Source organism: Dipodomys spectabilis, unplaced genomic scaffold (assembly GCF_019054845.1).
Source record: "Dipodomys spectabilis isolate Male_0828 unplaced genomic scaffold, ASM1905484v1 ptg000145l, whole genome shotgun sequence".
NCBI lineage: Eukaryota > Metazoa > Chordata > Mammalia > Rodentia > Heteromyidae > Dipodomys > Dipodomys spectabilis.
Window position 1 is genome coordinate 18,230,821 of NW_024870822.1, and position 17,121 is coordinate 18,247,941.

Here is a 17,121-nt window from a genome sequence, read left to right on the forward strand (position 1 = left end):
GCATTGACAAAGAATAAAATTCAGACATGATGATATAACTATATCAGTTTCAGAATCTGAGTTTATGTTATTTATTTATTTATTCATTTATTTTTGTCAGTCGTAGGGTTTGAACTCAGGGTCTGGGGACTGTTCCTGAGCAGTTTTTTGCTCAAGGCTAGAGCTCTACCACTTTGAGCCACAGCTCCACTTCCAGTTTTTAAGTGGTTTAATTGGAGATAAGAGTCTCACAGGAACATTTTTGCCTGGGCTGGCTTCAAACCTCAGTCTTCAGATCTCAGCATCCTAAGTAGCTAAAATTATAGACATATGTTATTTTTTTTAATTTAATTTAATTTTATTTGTGAACATACTGTACAGAGGGGTTACAATTACATGGGCAGGATAATGCGTACATTTCTTACCAAGCATTGCAGCCTCCTCCTTTGGTTTACCCTTCACATCCCTTCCCAGCCTCCCCGCTCAGCCCCAATCCCAATCCTTCCCCCCCCCCCCCCCCCCCCCCCCCCCCCCCCCCCCCGCACCGATGTTGTAAAGCTTGTTTTGGACATGACAACTTGTACTTCTCATTGTTGCAACAGGTCCACCTGTATCCTTAAACAACTGGTTTTTCCCCATCTCCTCCACAAGTTATACTGACATCAAATATAGTGAAAGCAGGGGTTATACTGTGGGGGAGGGACATGCAAAGCAACAAAGAGATAATCTTATAAATGCGTTAGAAACACATGCATGAAAGAAAAAAACATTAAAATATATATCTAAGGGTTCATTTTCCTGACATCACATTATCTGACCTTTTCCGCTTGACTCATACATATACTAGATATTGCAAATAAGGGAAACCATGGGACCTATGTTTCTTTGGGCCTGGCTTACTTCACTTAATATAATTTTTTCCAAGTTTTTCCATTTCCTAACAAATGGGGCAATGTCATTCTTTCTGATGGAGGCATAGAATTCCATTGTGTATATATACCACATTTTCTTTATCCATTCATCTACTGAGGGGCATCTGGGTTGGTTCCATATCTTAGCTATGGTAAATAATGCTGCAATAAACATTGTTGTGCTGGTAGCTTTAGTGTGGTCTTGTTTGTAAACATTTGGGTAAATGCCCAAAAGTGGGATTGCTGGGTCATAGGGGAGTTCTATGTGAAGTCTTTTGAGGAACCTCCATACTGCTTTCCAAAGTGGTTGAACAAGTTTACATTTCCACCAACAATGAAGTAAGGTTCCCTTCTGTCCACATCCCCTCCAGCATCTGTTGTTGTTAGAGTTCTTGATTTTTGGGGTGAGGTGATATCTCAATGTTGTTTTGATTTGCATTTCTTTTATGGCTAGGGATGTTGAACATTTCTTCATGTGTCTATTGGCCATCCTTCTTTCTTCTTCAGAGAAGTTTCTCTTTAAGTCTTTTGCCCACTTATTTATTGGGCAGTTGTTTCTTTGAGGATTTGTTGTTGGGGGGTTTAATTTTTTGAGTTCCAAGTATATTTTAGATATGAGACCCTTGTCCGTTGTATGGCTAGTAAAGATCTTCTCCCAATCCGTGGGCTTTCTATTGATCTTGCTAGCTATGTCATTTGCCCTGCAGAAGCTCTGCAACTTTATGCAATCCCATTTGTCCAACCTTTCTTTGATTTGTTGTGTTTCCGGGTCTCTATTCAAAAAATTTCGGCCTGAGCCAAGGAGACCTAGGGTTTCTCCTATTCCATCCTGTAATGTTTTCAGAGTGTCTGCTTTGACTTCAAGGTCTTTGATCCATTTGGAGTTGATTCTGGTGCAGGGTGATATATAAGGATCTAGCTTTAGTTTTCTACATGTAGTTAACCAATTTTGCCAGCACCATTTACTGAAGAGGCTGTCTTTCTTCCATTGTATTGTTTTAGCTCCCTTATCGAAGATTAGATGGCTATAGGTCTGTAGGTTCGTTTCTGGGTTTTCAATTCTATTCCATTGGTCCTGAGGTCTGTTCTTATGCCAATACCAAGCTGTTTTGATTACTATGGCTTTATAGTAGAGTTTGAAATTTGGCATTGATATTCCTCCAGCAGTGTTCTTTCCATTGAGGAGCGTTTTTGCTATTCGGGATCTTTTATTGTTCCATATGAATTTTTGGATTGCCTCTTCTATTTCCGGCATATGTTATTTTTTAAATAGAAGGGTTTATGATTTTTTCTCCAGGTAAAAATGTAAATTCCTTTTTCTTAAAGAAGGTAAAATTTGCTAATATTTTTAGTATTCATTTGTCTCTTTCAGTTTAATGTTTTCCTTCAACAGGAATTGGAGAGAGAAATTTCTCTGCATATGCAACATTTTCATTTGTGAATCCTATTCCTTAGTTTATAATTCTGTTTAAGATCAAAGTTAATGGATTTGCTTCAAATTAGTGATTTTACTAGTTTGAACAACAAAACAGAAGTGGATACTGTAGTGTGAATTTTCTATTTGCCTAGGAAAACATAGTCTGGATATGGGAGGAAATTTATTCTTTAAATGAGGGACAGTTAGCAAATTCAATTTGATTTTAGTGAATCACATGAAAGGAGCAAAGATTTTCAATTGATATTTCTTACCTAGCTTTTTAGTAAGCTTCTATTTTGTCTTTGTTTTCATGTTTTTTTTTTTTTTAATTTGTAAAGACATAATGGTTAGCTTGATATTTGATCAGTTTTTACTGATAATTTTGTACTAAGATTTTATTGTAAATATTTTTAATGCCAACATTAAAATAAGATCCTGATTTTCTTTTTTCCCCCTCTGATTTTCACAGATATATATTCTCAATAAATCCTGAACTATGTTATCCCCAAACTTTAAGTGCCACTGTCCTAAGTTGGCCATTTTCTCTGTACCCTGCCATGTAAGTCCCTCATACATTGAAGAAGCTTTTGAACTTTAAAATTCTATGCATCTAATCACACTTTTGGAATGGTATTCAATCTTAGTTGTATGGGTAGAATTTCTCTGATCATGAATTTCAAAATTATATTTCCTATTATTAGGTATGTAAACTAGCATTTTTCCTTTCCTTAAATGACTCAAATTTGCAATCTAGACCAAATAAAGTGTAAAATGAATACAATCCCTAGGAATTACCTGCTTCGAACAGCCAGTCCCTTCCTCTTCTTTTACTCCATCACTATGACCGCGTTCTTTCTTTTAGTCAATCACTGTCTATCTTCCTTACCCAACCTGCTCACAGGATAGTATCATATAGTAGATACACAGATCTTTCATATTTGTGTTACTGATTTTTTTAGTGTGTTTGTGAGAATATGTGTGTGTGTATGTACGTGCATGTTACCAGGGATTGAGCCTAGGTCTGCACACTTGATAGTGTGTACTCTGTCACTTGAGCTATGTCCTCAATCTTTTATTATTTTTGAGATAAGTCTTGATAACTTTGTCCAAGGTAGCCTTGAACTCTTGCTTGTAGCTGGAATTACAGGTGTGTACCATCATACTTGGCTATTAGAAAAAAATATTGTGTTTACATTAAAACAAGGAAAAAAGTAAAATCTTGCATTCAGTTCTACAATTTGTCACTCATTTTCATTTTAACCTGCTTTGGTTCTTTTTCATACCTTTAAACAAATAGTTTAACTCTAATCAGAGTATAGATATAATTCTTAGGTTTTTTATTCCTTACTTAATATTTAGTAATAATTTCCACCATGAACAGCTAATCATGGTTGGAGAGTTACTTTTTTAAGGTAAAAGCTGACATTTGATCTTCATTTCCTTTCTTGAAACTATTTTTTATTTTTATTTCATTTTTTCATTTATTTGACAAGTTATAGTTATATATTGTTTTCTGTACATAACAATGTTATATGTATATATTGTGAAACAATAGAATCAAGGTAGTTAACATATGTATCACCTTAAATTTTTATCATTTAAAACTTATTTCAGGAATAGGTCTTTTTATTTTTTTGAGAACTTCTCCTCACTGTCCCTACTCTGATCACCAACATTCCACTCTGATTCTTTGACTGTGGTTGTTTTAGTTTCTCCATATTCAAGAACTTACTTAAAAAAAAATCTGTGCATTTGGGACTGTTTTAGTTTTCCTACTGGTCTTGAGATAGTGGTCTAAAGTTTCTTTCTTTTTGTGAAGGAAGATGTTGCTCCTGTCTTAAAATGGGAATATACCCTAACAGTTTACTAGTAACTATGAATTTTCTGTAATTTTTCTGCATACATTACAACTATTAGGATATTCATAAAATTTTTTCTTGTTCATCTGTAAATATGTTATTATTGGTGGATTTTCTACATCTAAGTGCATACTCCTTGAGGGAAATTATTTTTTATCCTGAAAAGATTTTGAAACATTAGTTTAATAGTTTTTGTTGGTGTTGATGGTGTTGAGGAGCTTGAAAAGGGTGGGTAAAGTTGAGGGACATAGAAAATAAGAACTAGGAGATTTCCTCCATAGGTCTTCATAATACAGTTCAATTATTGTGGTGATTATCTTTGACCATTCTTTGGCAGACTTGGAGTATAATCAGTTGGGTAAGAGGTTAATGATATTGGTTAGGGACAATATTATCAGAGATGCATTAAGTGAACAGAGAAAAAGGTTGGAGTTACACATTTTTAAGACTTAAATTCTTTGTTAAGTTAATATACTCAATGTCTATAAAGGTAAAGGACCCACTATGACCCCTGCTGATTGTATTAAACAATTTATATCATGCTTCTTTCTCTGAATCTCTTCATCAGGCCAATTTTAGTCAAATTTTAGCATCTATATAAAAGCTGGGGAAATGTAATTGTAATTTGATCCACATTTCATCTCATTATATTCTATATAAAAACAGATTAACACACTATTAGGAACCCTTTGATGGAGGCTTTCTGACCATTTACTATGACTAGTGATGTGGTTTCTTGTGAAAAAGGGCATGTTTACTGTCTTATATTCATTTCTGTTATTATAAAGGTATAACAATCTAAATCAATACATAGTGTTTGAGCACACATTGTGTTTGAGCATATATTAAATACCAGGTCTAAGATGTGCAAAGATGATATTCTTAATGGAGAATTTTCAGTCTTATTTAATTTCTTTTCCATTGTTCTTTGTTTCTATGGCCCTTTCCTTTTCTGATATCAAAGTTCCTTTGTTTCTTTTTCTCTCTGGCTCTCTGTTAAAGATACTTTTAAAGGAAAGTTTGAGTTAAACCCAAGCTACTTTCATTGAAAAGAATTAGTATAGTTCTCTGAACATGGCCTATTGTTTGCTTAGAACCTAGTGTCAATGAGGGCACAATGCTAGTCTTGATTCTTATATGAACCTTTGCTCTATTCCATTGCCTTGGATTACTGCTCTAAACACTGGAACTTGCTAAAGACCAGGTGAGAGGATTTGGTGATCAAAACACTTGAAAACATATGAAAAATGCATCCTTTCCTTGTACCATCCTTGTTAATAAAAGGCAAATCATCATTTAGGGCCTTACTTTAAAACAAAATTATTACTAAAATTAGTAGTAAGGGAATGTGGAAAAGTGAAAGGGCTGTAAAAGGATGTTGTTATGCTAATTTTTCCTTTCTCCCCAATTGGGTAACTTTCAAGACATTTCCCCCGCCCCCCCCCCCCCTCCATATTGTTTGCTTTTCTTCCTGATATCCTTGGATACATTGCTAGGCCTTTATTTTTTGTTCCTCAAATGTCAATGCCAGCTTTGGCAGCTAACACTGCTGGCTCAAGTGAAGGAATGGCTGAAGGCTCCTTTGGAGACCCACTTCACTGGTTATTTTAATTGCTCCCAGGAATTATTATTGAGTGGTACTATAGGATAGCATTTCCTTATCCACAGAGTTTAGGAATTTTGCCCAGTAAAAACTTGTATTGGATAAAGATTTTGACTGGAAAGATTAATAAATGGTTCAAATTTTATAGTCCACCCCTAAAACTATATATAGAGGCCTCTACCATATTCTTAGAAATTGGTGTAGTTATCATGGAAGCTTTCCTCATTGATCTTTTTCTTCTTATGGTCAGAAATAAAATTTGCAGAACTTAATGTTATCTTCTTAATCATCTTCTTCTAGGATACAATATATAGAGTGATCAGTTTTTGTTTTGTTTTGTTTTTTGCTTTCCTTTTCTATATTCAAAGATATCAGAGAAAGAATACACTTGTGAATGATCTGGGCTGAGCTTTGAAAACAATTGTTTTTTTAAACAATACTATTGTTGTGATGTCTGATCTAGTAAAGGACTGCAAAATACTATTTTCTGTTAGTGTAAACAAGCTATTTATACTTCTTGAGATATAACACTACAGAAAATTCTGGGCACGTATCCATTAGATATCTTCTCTAACTTAGCTTCTTCTGATTATGGAAGAGAGGTTTCTGAGACAAAAGATTGTGGTTTTGAAATCTTTTAAGGTATAACTAATTTGCAACCAACTATCATACAAAACTGGTGACTTTGTATAGGTCACATTTTAAGAATAGCTTAATATTTGTAGGTTAGCCAGGCACCAGTGACACATGCCTGTAATCCTAGTTTATCAGGAGGCTGAGATCTAAGGATGGCAGTTTGAAGCTAGCCCAGGCAAGCAAGACTGACACTCTTATCTCCAATTAATCACTGAAGAAACTGGAAGTTGCTCAAGTGGTAGAACAAAGAAAAAGCTCAGGGAGAGTGCTCAGGCCATGAGTTTAAGCCCCAGGATTGGCACCCCCTCAAAAAAACTGGCAAATTAACAATTGGAAATCAATGGAGATAAGGTATGATAGACTTGTTTAATTGTTTTTAAGCATTTTCATCACTTATTAAAACAAAAATAATACTAATTTTTAATAGTAGTCCAAATGACATTAGGTAAAATGGGATGAAATGGAAGCTTTATTGAACTACATTGGGAATCAAAATGACCTTGACTTCTTTGATAAAACTGTTACTTTAAAGACCCCAAGTTTTCTTGATCATCCTTCCTTCTATTCATGCCTTTTAAAATTGACATTTGTGAAATTTTGCAGTGGTCTTCCACTTTTGACAGCACATTCAAGTTCACCCTAGACTCTAGAATTGTTCATTTAATTTGCTTTGGTTAATGGCATGTTAGTAAATGTGATATGTATAGAGGCTTGTTAAAAACACTTGTGGATTTCTAACACTCTTACCCTTTTCTATCACTGTGAAATAACACACTTGGGTTATCCTGATGAAGGATAATATAGCTTAGTTTACTCTACTTTACCCAGTAAAGTTCATCCTAGATGGGCCAGAAGATAGCCAAGAACAAGATATGTTAGTAAGGTCCTCTAAAACCAGAAAAAAATGCCCTGCTGATCTGCAAACACATGAGCTAAATGCTATGTTTTAAGCCACATTTTGAGTTATACTTGGAGCATTCTGTAACTTGTGATTGTGAATACTGAGTATAACCTCAGATACCTTTGTCAAAAGAAACAACTAGGCAAATGTCACTTAATAATCTTGGAGTGATTTCTTGTTATTCCAATGACAATATGTTTCATGATGGTTTCAAGAATTTCCTAGAGCAAGTCATCCAGTGGTTTTTGTGTGAAGGTTAAGTGGAATAGATTTTCTCTGTGAAGGATTCTAGAGATATTCTACCAGAGATTCACAGTCTGTATATTTGCCTAATATATGGTAACTTTATGAGACAGAATAATTTAGTTCCTAATGAGAGAGAAGGCAGAAAATACAAACAGGGCATGTCATTAAGTACATATAGTAGGAAACAATTGACAACTGTTATATGCTGAATAGTGACATTTTGGTCAATGATGGACCATATTTGTAAGGGTGGTCCTAAGTCTTACTATACCAAGTGACTATACTTATACTATATAAGTATAGTCTATGTCGTCCAATGACAAAATTCTGTATCCTTATCACATGTGATTTCTGAGTGTATGTCCTTGATCAAAAGTAACTTTTGACTATGAAAAAGAAGTCTTCAGTGGAGTCAGTAAATGAGCAAAATGAGGCTCAAAAAAGTGAAACTCAGTTTACTTTTCAGGCAAGCTAATGTAAAAATGAATTCTGTGAATAAGAGAGTGAGATTTCAGAACTTAACTCTATCCTCTGAAAGCTCAACTTATTAAAGAGGAGTAAAGATTGGATGAAAAGAGGCAACGAGGTAGTTTTGGCAGGGGCATGATTCTTTAATTTGTTCTCCATGCTTTGAAGTCAGATGACTGATGTCTTTTTTAATTTCCAACTATATAGTATTGCTATTTCATTCACTTTCTTTTGTGATAAAAGTCTGTTTCTTTAGTGAGTATACAAAGAGTAGCTGGCTGAGAGTCCTCTGGACAGAGTCAAAGCATCATTGAACACATCTTAACAGTCATGGCCTTTCATTCATCTGGTGCTTGTACTAGGAGAAGGGATGTTGGGTGGGGGATCTGTACTTGTTTAATTCATCATATTACTTGGAAAGGTCCTTATTATTTTGCACAGCAGTGTGGTCACCTGGCGGTAGGTCATTAGCATTTAGTCTTTTCCTTACAACAATGCGCCACATGTTAATTAGAGGATTCTGAAAGCTAAGTAACCTGTTTTAAAATCAGACATTTTAATTTGCAGCTTTAATGGCTGTTTTTATAATAACTGGCTTTATTGGGGGTAAAAGCACTTCTCACGTTCCCCTAGCAAGGCAGAGTATAACACAAGCTGACAAAATTAAAAACCTCATAATGCGACCTTTGCCTGGGATAAAAGGCTGTTTCATAACAATTTCCTTTTGTTCTTTGTTTAAGCCATTACTCTAAAAAGGAGCCTCCGATTAATCTAAGTAAATGCATCATTACAGTACTAATCCATGTCCTTCTGTCAGTGTCTGTTTTAATTAAATAAGAAATGCTAGCAGAAAGATATCATGCACAAAGCTGTGATTGGAGAAGGAAGCACTGGTTGATGAAGGAAAAGATTAAAAAGAGCTTTGCTGTTTTGTCCATTTGCATTCCAGATGCCATAGTATTGCAGGATGAAAAAAAAACTTACAAAAGAGTTTAACACATTTCACTCTATAGATTAAAATAATGGGATTTACCAATGAAATTCTAATCATCCAACTTATCACATGTTAGACATTCCAAAGCAAGGAACAGAACAGCTTGGGGTGTGTCTTTTAAACCTTTTATTCTACACTGTGTTGTATTTGGGAAACCATACCTGCAAAATTAACTTGTTTTTCTTTCTTTCTTTTTGGTGGAATTGATAGTGAAACCTGGTGGTAGAATACCATATACATTTTTTCCCTTTTAAAGTACCATTCAAGTTTTAGTTTATTCTTTTTGGAGCTGGCATTCTACTAATAAGATGTTAAGAATTAGGGTGCTTAATTGATTGTTAGTAATGAAAAGAACATTTAATACATGCTTATAAGATAAATATTACTACATTTATACACAGAAAGTCTTCTGCACCTGAGAGTTGCAGGATTCCCATGGTGAGGGCCTTCTTCATATACAGGCCATTATTTGATGTAATGAAAAGAGAAAGTGTGCAACAGTGAGATTGTTAATTAATTTAGTCTAACAAGATGAAGATAAATGAAGCAAAGCACAGATTGAATGAAGCAAGAGGTCTTATTTACAATTTAATATGTTTTTATATAATACAGATTTCTCTTGGTAAAAAAAAAAAAGCACAAATGACTCTCCCATCCCAAATAACCACCAACAAAAGAAATATACTCCCAGCCTACAACTCAACACTAAAATCCTGGCCTGACTTTCAGAAAACATGTACTGTGGCTCCGTATAGAAGACAGGTTTATGGTGTGTAAACAGTGCTTTTCTACTGCTAAGAATCCTACACTAGTTAACCTTTAACTTCAGTATTTTTATTATTCTCCCAATAGACTGGCGATGACCATAGGAATAATTATCTGAAAACCTTGAGTTTCTTTTATTCAGGTTATCTTGAGACATCGTGCTGCAATTATTTAATAATCATCTGATTTTAGTTGTCATTTTATCAAAGAAAAGAAGCTCAAAAGTGGGAAAGGAAAAGAAAAAAAGTAAAAACTATGTGCCTTTTACATGTGCATGAATCCCATAGCAATTATACAGAATTCTTAAATTAGCCTTATTTTTTATAGTCTCCTTTTCAGAGATTAATGAGCTTTATCCAGTATTTGACCTTTCATCATTCTTGCTTTCTGCTCAGAAGTACTTCCTTCCTTCCTACTGTAGCCAGAAAAGACTGTCTCTTATCTTATGTTACTGTAGGCAGTGGTAACAGGCCTTTCTACAAATGGTGTTATTATGGTCACTATGTTTTTATCTCAGAGGTCAGGAACAAATCCATGCTACTGCTTCTAAGGATTCAATAAATAGGACTTTTTATCCAGACAATCGCCTTTTATGTTACTTTTAAACAAAACTACTAGTCCATCAAGAGTTTCAAAAGAAAACAATTCTACAGAGTGCCGGTATGGCCTCACAGACCAATCATCATGGCACCCATTCTCCAGTCCTTTATTTTTCAAGTCCACAACAATAGGTTGTTGATTCAATGGACAAGACCAGAACAATTAAGTTCTCTGTTTAGCAGCAGTGCAGCATTTTAATGCCCTTCTCTAATAATGGTCTCATTATTGTTATTCTAAGACTGGGCCTCAGGAGGAGGAATATTTGCTGGAGGTACGTCATTATTTTGCAAATTTCGATTAGCTCATCATGTTGTCTGTAGTGTGAAAATCGTAGCTAATTAGGGCAGCCAGTTAGACTACCAGCTTTTGAGCTTATGAGTTAAAAGGTAGCATACTTGATAGGCCAGTGATGTGAAAAAGGTGGTAAAAAGGAGGATTAGAGCAGTTGCCTTAGTAACTCCAACTCCCATCTGTGAGGGGACAATGGACTTGTGTTTCTCCCCCACCTTGGTGTAAAAATTGGTTTTGTTTTGAAAGGACAGGGTTCTTTTTATGACAATCTGGAATTCAGCCCAACTGAGTGTAGTTTTAGTTGTTAGGAGCGACCATTGGGGATAGGAAAGATGAAAGGTCATGGTGAGCTTCAAGGACATGAAAGGTTGCTGTCTCATGTAACAATAGTAGATTGTGTTTTTTCCCCCTAATATTTCTAGCCAGGCCAAAGTCAGGTGATGGAACAAATACCTGCAGTTTAGTCAGGTGAAACAGGAGGGAGTGGGGGAAGGAAAAAAAAGAAAAGAGGGGGAAGAGAGTTTATGCTCTGCTAAAAGAAATAACAAAAGGGTAACTCCAATTTACTTCTACTAAACAAAGTGATACTTCTTTGTCACCACTTCTGACATTCCGGTGTGCCTTGGATGGCTTGCCTCTGTGGGCCATCACATCTCTGGGAAGCTCTCCAATGTGTTATGAAATGTGATTTAAAGCTTTCTTCTTGAATTCCCAGGAGTAACAGTGATGTGATATTTAACAATAAATTTAGTTGTAGCTTTCTCACATATTGGTGCTCTTAAAAGGTTTTCTGTCAAATGCACACTGAATAAAAATGAATGATAAATATGAAAGAAATTTGTTTCACCACTCTACAGGGTTTTTATCATAAATTCTATGACTTCTATCACAGAAAGTTTACAGGAAACTGTTTAGATGTTGCTGCAATAGCAGAACAAATTTTTCTCTTATGTACATAAGAAAATGTCACAAATTTAAGGGATATTGGGAGTTGGAAGTAGTAGGAAAAGAATTGAATACAGTGCCATTTCTTTAAAATCCTCAAAACCAAATCACCCTCTCTGGGTTTAAAATTTATCTTACCAATATTAAAAATACTTGGTGTAGTTATTGCTCTGTGTGTGTGTGTGTGTGTGTGTGTGTGTGTGTGTGTGTGTGTGTGTATGTGTGTGTGTTAAGAATCAGAGAGAGTATAGGAACAATAGCACTTTATTTGTAAGCAAAAAAGTCCTCCTTTGGATGATCTCAGAAGCCTTCCTAGTTTTTCTTTTCTATTGTCCCCAAACAACCCTTATGTGATTGAAGCTGGACCTGGTCCAGGGGGTTGGGGAGATTTTCAAGTTCTCTTTTAATCCTAAACCTTTGTTTCTTTTTCTAGCCAACTATCCTTATTGCTGTAGCCTTTATTCTTTTGAGAAGCTGTGTTGCGTTAATTTAGTATAGATGTCTCAGATTTGACATAATAATATCATGCAATTTCAGAGTTTAATAACTTTTGTGATCATTTAAGCAAATTTTTATATTTGAAAACTAAGGAAAGTGAGGCTTGGATTGTCCAAAGAGAGGCAAATGGATCAGTTTTCTACATTCTTTAAAACCTGAAATCGAAGAATAATAGAAAAGCATTATAGGAGCATGTTTCATTTGTTTACAGTCATTTTAGTGGTTGAAGAGGGACAGAATAAAACAGAGGGGTTGGGATTCAGATAAGAGTTTGTGTTAACTATTAAAGCTCCATTTTAAGTAAATGGGTAAGTGGATGGTGGAGTGTTTTGTATCAGTGTGATGTCCCCTCCCCTCAAAGCATCTTACATATACATCTATTCCCAGTTGTAGCTCTATAACTCTAAGGTAATAACATTGTTGTTTGGTTTGTTTGTTTTCTTGTTTTAGGATCTGAAAACCTCTTTTGATCTAGACATTATGTTATATACTTTCATACATATTATAATTTACAATTTCAATTCTTTGTTTTCTAGTATGTTAAATTACTTGTTTCTTAGCCTTTGTTATTTAACTTTATTAAACATAAGAATTGTGTTATGATTGAAAATATAATATACATTTGACAGAGTATTGTCAGACCATAGATTTAGATTTATGTTTTATTCAAACACATATATTCTAAAATATTCATAATATTAACACCAATAACTATTGTGGCTTAGTTTTAAGATCACTTAGAAAATATTTAGAAATTTAAGATCATGTCTAATTTTACCTTATTTCATATTAAAGAAATTTTCCCCTTCAAAATATGTTTTATTTCCATCTCTCTGGGTATAGAAGAAAAAAGAACATGTTAAGCTTGTTTGCTGGTCTTTCATCAGTATCCAGGGCAGTGCCTGGCTCAGAAAGACTCAAAAAATTGAGTATATGGAAAAAACTGGCAAAATTGAGTCACACTGACCTACTTGGTTATAGTATCCCATAAACTCCCATCATTTCTTCAAGATTGTGCTTATGCATTATCTTCTTAGTGAGGTCTACCTTTACTTTATTTAAAAAACAAGCAATTTGCTTGGTACAGGTGGCTCACACCTGTAATCCTAGCTACTCAGGAGTCTGAGTTCTGAAGATTGTGGTTCAAAGCCAATCCAGGCAGTCTGTTGGACTGTTATCTCCAATTAAGCCCTAAAAAGCCAAGGGCTCAAATGACAGAGCACTAGCTTTGAGCAAAAAACACCTCATAGACAGTGAACTCAGTGTTCCTGAGTTCAAACCCTAGGACTGGCACACAAAAAAATTTCAAGTCAGGATAAATCTTCTCTTCTTCATATAAGCAATCTTTATCAGTTAATTTGTGTATTGATCAAGGATTCTAAGTTTCTCAGGTTTAGTATGCATATTGTCTGCTTAAATCAAATCATAGACCTTGGATCTTAGCTAGTATTGGGGCAAATGCCCCAAGCTATTGCCATAAGAAGTCAGTCTGAACTTTAACTTTGAGTAGATGTTTCTGGATGAGAAATGCCACCACTATCACCGTAAATGATCCTTTTCTTTAGCAAGAAGTCCTTCTAGTAAGATTGCTTACATTTGTTTTACATTTATTTTACATTGTTTGTTGTACATTCTGGGATGATTTTTCTTTACTCTCTTGTTTTTCCAAAGACATTTCACAAACTCCTGTTATTTTTATATACTTTTCTTTAAAAGTTATAAGATAATAATATAAAACAACACCATCTCATGTCTTTTGTGTATATGTTAATTATAATCTTTTATAACTTATATAACTACAGTAATCATTTATATTTACATGTTACTTATAATTTCACAATTATTTTATTAAACATGTTACTTATAATTTATACTTTATAATTTATTCTTACATTATAATTTCATATTGTCATTTTATAAAAATAAACAACAGGACATACAGAAGTGAAAAGAGACAGTCTAATAATAGGTAAATATGTTCTACATAATCAGTTTTGCACTTGACTGAAGACCATGAACATTTCAAATCTTCTGAGTTTTATTCAGTACAATTTGTTCACTTCTGATCATTTTAAACTTCTCTCCAGATTATATCATCATTTTTGATGACCTTTCTAAATAAATTTCATGAAAATAAACACGTTTAAAATGAAACAAATGTATTCATTTAATTTAAATTTCATTTTTCTAATTTTGTATCAGTGTCTTGTGCTGTTGCCTAAGTTGGCCTCAAATTCTCTATCTTCCTGCCTCTAAGAAGGTCGAATTAATGGGATGGACCACTGTTCCCACCTCTTAAATTTTATTTTCCCTGGACTACTGTTTCAGTTCTCAAGGACTTTTATTCAGCAGTTTGTGATTCTTTTTTTTTTTTTTCTGTAGTCATTAGCTTTTTCTTCTTTCTAACTATAAACATGGGTTTTTGTATAGCAATTTGTGAAATCATAGATTGCTGTGTTTGTTCTTTGACCTTTTAATTAGATGTTCGTTTTACATCTCTGATGTAACTATACTCATCATGTCAAGTACAGATCAGACTAGGTAGTGTCAACAAGGATAGAAACAGCCTTGGAAATAAGTTAATATAGCAAACAAAACATGTTAGGTAAAAAATTGGACAACAGAAACCAACAAGTGTAACATATTATGAATATAATATGCTAAAAACAAAATATTAAAGCGCCTAATAAAGTGATTAATAAAGTAGAACAAGCAAAGAAATGCAAAGTCAAACAAAATGAAAGAAACAAAACAACAAAAAATCAACCTCAGGCAACTTAGACATTTGGTCACAATGTAGTCACTATATAGAATTAAAAGATGTTTTGTTTCTGAATGGTTTGAATGTGGAAGATTACCAAGGCTATGGAAGAATCATAGTCTTAGATGGACCAATGCATTCAGATACAAGAAAATGAGGTAGAATATTAATTACTAGAATCAAGGCGAAAGGTCAAGGTCAAGTTAGCAACAAGAATAATTTTATTGAGTCTCAAGACATCATGTGGGTATCTTCCCAATAAGTCCCAAATGGACCTAGAGCTACATAAGATTCAAATGGGATGCTTAGGATACCGGAAATAGGGTGCAGTTATGTACACACACACACACACACACACACACACACACACACACACACACACACACACACACACACACACACACACACACACACACACACACACACACACACCCCAGATTATACTAATGCAAGTATTTACAGGTTACATTTGGAGAAAAGTGCCCTAAGACCTGGGATGGTACTTACTCTGAGATAAGGGACCTACTGGCTACAACTGTAGAGGAAGGAGACATTTAGAATAGGGTGCAGTTATGTACACACACACACACACACACACACACACACCCCAGATTATACTAATGCAAGTATTTACAGGTTACATTTGGAGAAAAGTGCCCTAAGACCTGGGATGGTACTTACTCTGAGATAAGGGACCTACTGGCTACAACTGTAGAGGAAGGAGGCATTTAGAATTGGTAGTCAGACCTTTTTATTAAGAGGAAACTTTAGCTCTTATTCAGGGAACTGAGTAGTGTTTATCTGCATATGTGAGAAAGCAGTAAACATGGGCTGGTATGCACTGGACTCTGGTGCTTTAAGCTTGTTCTTTTTTTTTTTTTTTTTGCTTCATGCCTCTTGTTACCTGTGTTTATGACCTCAGTGCTTCTGTAATACCTAACAAAGATTTATACTTTTTCAAGTAAAAAGTAAGGCTCATTGTTTTCTGTGCTTGATTGAAATTGTCCCCAATTTTGCTTTCCTTTTGTTATCTGAATGATTAAATTTCCTCTGGTCCATCCCCCTTCATAAATTGAGTTAGGTCTGAGTTAAGCAGACGGCTGTAATGCTAAGGGTTAACCAGAAGAGAATTACAAATGAACTATCTAGAAAGTTGATTATTAATCCAGCTAGAGAAGAAATATCCTTTTACTTAGCAAGAATGAGTATCCAAAGAGCTGATAATATTGTTCAGGCAGTGAGGTGGAATGGCAGAGCTTGGTAAGTAAAACAAAACTTGGAATTAATCTTTTATATCTATTTTTATATGAGTACAATGTTGATACATTTAAGCAATAATGTCTAATATGAATTTAAAAGCTAATAGAACAAATCTAAAAAGTTCCAAGTGTATTTGTTAATGAGTTCCCTGTATAGGCTATCGGTAGAAGTTAATTTTGTATTTACATAAAGAGATACATGTGTTTAATTTTGAATATTTATAAAAATACATGATTAGATTTGTGACTAAGAACAAGGAAGTGGGCATAGAGGAATGAATAGTAAAACAATCCAAGTCCAAACCTTAAAGAATATAAACTGAAGAATCTTGAGTGACAAACTCTTTCTTAGTTTTTTTTTTTCTTCAAAAGAGCAATGCTGGATTTTTTGGTATTAAAATATAATTTAAAGTCTAATATTCATATACAGATTCAGTGAGCTACTTTTCAGACATCTAGGTAACAAAAACTGTCACAGGTTCTGGTATTTTCAGGGTCCCAGGACTCATTTTATGGTAATGTTTAAAGACCTTTTCTAAAGACAGCTTTTATTGTATTTGTGAATTCGAAGGAAAGAGAAATGAAAGGATCTGTGCTATTTGTACAAAGAAAATTAAGTGAAAAGATATGATTTTAATAATGTTCTTCTACAAAAGACTGCTCCTGCAGTTGTAGCAGAAATTTTGATGTCAATATTCAATTCTATAAGATTGAAGTTTTTCACAGATTGCTTGATTCTGCAAAGATGAACCTTTAAAATATAATATAGACCATAATGAATATCATCAAAGCTCTGTATAATCATAAATGATGTTAATATAGCATTGTTATTTTTAGAAGTTAGTGAACATATTACTACATTTGCCTTAAATTGCAAATGCAGAATTTTTACCTTTTCTTAAAATGGGTATTTTTAGTAATAATAAAAAAGACCTGAAATTAATAGCTTGTGCTTATAATTTAAATGAACACAGGAAAGTGTCTATTT

The 17,121-nt window shown here is 34.2% G+C and overlaps 1 protein-coding gene across 1 annotated transcript in view; it reads left to right on the forward strand.

Annotated features, from left to right (window-relative positions):
* The first annotated feature begins 16,060 nt into the window (after window positions 1-16,060).
* Sox6 (SRY-box transcription factor 6) overlaps window positions 16,061-17,121 on the forward strand; it is a 375,414-nt gene continuing 374,353 nt past the window's right edge. The window contains exon 1 of the mRNA XM_042691570.1: window positions 16,061-16,134. The gene's annotated coding sequence lies outside the window, so the exon portion shown is untranslated. The remainder of the gene's footprint in view (window positions 16,135-17,121) is intronic.